The following is a 3,545-nucleotide window of genomic DNA, read 5'->3' on the forward strand; positions in this document are numbered from 1 at the left end:
ATGAACAAAAGAAAAAGTCACACCACACAATAGGATAACATATTTGAGAATACTAAGATAAAGGTTTAATAACCAAAATTTATAAATAACTTGTAAAACTCAACACCAGGAAGATAAAGAATCCAATCAAAAGATGGGCAAAAGAAATGAATAGACACTTCTCCAAAGAGAACATACAGATGGCCAATAGGCAGATGAAAAAATGCTCAACATCACTAACCACTAGAGAAATGCAAATTAAAACCACAATGAGATATCACCTTACACCAGTCAGAATGGTGCTCATTAACAAAACAACACATCATAAGTGCTGGCAAGGATATGGAGAATAGGGAACCCTCCTGTACTGCTGGTGGTAATGCAGATTGGTTCAGCCACTGTAGAAAACAGTATGAAGATTTCTCAAAAAATTAAAAATGGAACTGCCTTTAGACTCAGACATCCCACTTTTAGGACTATATCCCAACAACACCACATCAATGATTCAAAAGGAGAAATGAACCCCAATGCTAATGGCAGCATTGCTTAAAATAGCCACAAAGAAAGACTATAGTTGAAGCAAAAAACTATACTGGGATGTTTTCTAAAGGCTACGCGCATGTCCAGCATGGTGACATTGGGAAGTCATTCCCAAGTTTGTGGGAATGGGAGCTAGCCTAAGTCTCAGCTATGGTGATCAGTGTTGCTGAGGGTGAGGTTGTCAAAGAGGTACTATGCCAAGATGTTTTCAGGGGTCTCCATCTTGCTACCCAGAAAATGTTAAGAAACAAACATTTGCATCTTTTAGTAAACGAGGAAATTTCAGGTAAAATGTAAGAATCCTTTATTTTAATCATTGCTTCATCCCATTCTCTTTACTCTTTCTCCAGAAGCAAACCCACTTATGATTTTAAGGCCACGTTTTATAACTTTAGCATGAATGTGCTCCCACATTCACCAGGGCCACACATCATCCACCTCACCCCACCCTTATATACCATTGTTTATAAGGGGAGATTAGTTTTGTTTTTTCTGGGGCTGCAGGGAATACCTGCTCCATCCATCCAGGGTCCCACAGAATACCTCCTTTCTCCAATCAGGGTTCCACACAGTAACTCTTTCCTCCTTCCAAGGTTCCGCACAAAAAGAAAGCCAGACCAAGCGGTGGCACAATGCATAGAGCGTTGGACTGGGATGCCGACCTTAGTTTGAGATCCTGAGGTCGCCAGGTTGAGCGCGGGCTCATCCAGTTTGAGCAAAGCTCACCAGCTTGGACCCAAAGTCTCTGGCTCGAGCAAGGGGTTACTTGGCCCGCTGAAGGCCCGCGGTGAAGGCACGTATCAGAAAGCAATCAATGAACAACTAAGGTGTCGCAATGCGCAATGAAAAACTAATGATTGATGCTTCTCATCTCCCAGTTCTTGTCTGTCCCTGTTTGTCCTTCTCTCTGACTCTGTCTCATTCCTTGTAAAAACAAAACAAAACAAAAAAAAACACCAAAAAAAAAAACTCCTCCTCCATCCAGCGTCCCCAGCAATACTTCTTCCGCATTCTAGGGTCCCCCATAATACTTCCTCCTCCATCCAGGCTTCCCACAAAACATCCTTCTCCATCCAACATCCCCTAAATACCTCCTCCTCCATTGAAGGTCCCCCATAGTACTTCTTCTTCCATCCAGGCTCCCCCACAAAACCTCCCACTCCATCGAGCGACCCTGGAATACTACCCTCTCCATCCTGGATCCCCCACAATACCTCCTCCACCTTCCAGGTTCTGTGCAAAACCTTTCCCTCCATCCAGGGTCCTCCGCAATACCTCCTCCTCCATCCATACTACTGTGCAATGCCTCCTCCTGCCCTCCCACCAGTCCCACAAAATACCCCGTCCTTCCCTCCCACCAGTCCCATGCAATTACCCGTTGTTCCCTCCCACCAGTCCCACACAATACCCCATCCTTCCCTCCCACCAGTCCCAGGCAATACCCCATCCTTCCCTCCCACGAGTCCCACACAATACCCCGTTCTTCCCTCCCACCGGTCCCACACAATACCCCGTCCTTCCCTCCCACCAGTCCCACACAATACCCCCTCCTTCCCTCCCACCAGTCCCACACAATACCCAGTCCCTCCACCATGTAGTTCCCGAGGTTCACGTGGTTCGGGTATGGATGGTTTGAAAGGTTCCTGGAAACCTGTTTAAAAACAAAAGGTGAAGGTTTTCCACACACAAATCAATGAAAGACGTTTATTTGTTTATAAAACAACAATCATATTAGAAGAAATGTTAAAACTTGAACATAAAAACTTAAGTGAACGTTTTGCAAGGGTAATAGAACAACATGCATGCTCGCAAGGTGAGGAAGGGATGTCTCTCCATGACTATCCGGAAGGCAGTCCAGACTCAGTCCTTGCCGTCATCCAGGGTGAGCTTGCCAAAAAGATGTTCTGCCAGGCCAGATTCTGGGGCTCCCATCTTGCGCAGGCTGGTGATGTGGTCCTCCAACTCTTTGTTGAACTTCTGCTGTTCCTGCAGGCAGTGCCTCTCCAGGAGGTCGCACAGAAGGGTGTCCTTCTTCTCGGTGGCCAGCTGGTGCAGACTGAGCAGGCTCTGCTTCACCTTCATGGACAGACTCAAGGCTCTCTCCAGGACCTTCAGGCTGTTCTCCCAGGAGCCCCTGTCATTGCTACTGAAGTAGCACAAGGGGGTGTTGCTACCGCGCTGGTTCACCAGCTGCATCAGCCTGTCAGCAGTTGCCCTCTCCTTGCCTGACTGCTCTCGGAAGAACTGGGCGAAGTGCTTTGAGACCATCTTATCAAAATAAAAAGCCATGGACCTGTAGACGTATGATGCGTAGAGCTCCAGCTGGATCTGCTCAGTGATGGCGGCCTCACAGTCGGGGTGGTAGGTCTCGCTCACTAGTGAGGGCAGTGAGGTCGCCATGTTTGTAGTTGCCGGCGTGGGTAGGTAGCACTGAAGATAAGGTGGCGCGGTGGGGGCTGCAGGATGTGACATCTTAGGACATGCGCTGTAGGCCACCAGCCATGAAAACTGAGTACATCCAGTACATGGCTGGAGGAAAAAAAAAATACACAACCGTTAGAAATGTAGCAATATTTTCCACAGAACTCTATGTACCCAACATCAAGGAAGCCCTACCCTAGAGACTTAGCTAAGAACAAGGTCAGCTAATCGCACCTCTCTCGCCCTTGTATAAGTTGCTTGCTTGCTCAGCCTAGATAGCCACCCTATACAAAGAAGCCATTTTAGAAGCTCGGGGCTGCAGTGTTCCCTTGCATGGGTTGCCTGCAGTCCCTGCGCAGGTTTGCAATGAATCCTATAAAATTCACTTTGGGTTTGCTGTGGTCTATCTCCTGGGATGTAACACATGGAAGCCCCCAGCGAGATAGGCCCTGTAAAGCCCCTCCTCACAGAGTGGGCTGCAGCAGATATTGGTAGCTGGTAAGCCTCCGGCAGTTGCCGTTTGAAAACTGAATTTCACTTAGTCAAAACATTTGGTGTCTTGAGACTGTTTGGTAAGGAAGCTTCCTCTTTGAATATTTGGAAAC

At 47.4% G+C, this 3,545-nt stretch overlaps 1 pseudogene; it reads right to left on the bottom strand.

Moving 5' to 3' along the window:
* Positions 1 to 2,379: 2,379 nt before the first annotated feature.
* On the bottom strand, positions 2,380 to 2,919 carry LOC136317481 (ferritin heavy chain pseudogene; annotated as a pseudogene).
* Between the last annotated feature and the right edge of the window lie 626 nt (positions 2,920 to 3,545).

This window comes from Saccopteryx bilineata, chromosome X (genome assembly GCF_036850765.1).
Source record: "Saccopteryx bilineata isolate mSacBil1 chromosome X, mSacBil1_pri_phased_curated, whole genome shotgun sequence".
NCBI classification, from domain to species: Eukaryota; Metazoa; Chordata; class Mammalia; order Chiroptera; family Emballonuridae; genus Saccopteryx; species Saccopteryx bilineata.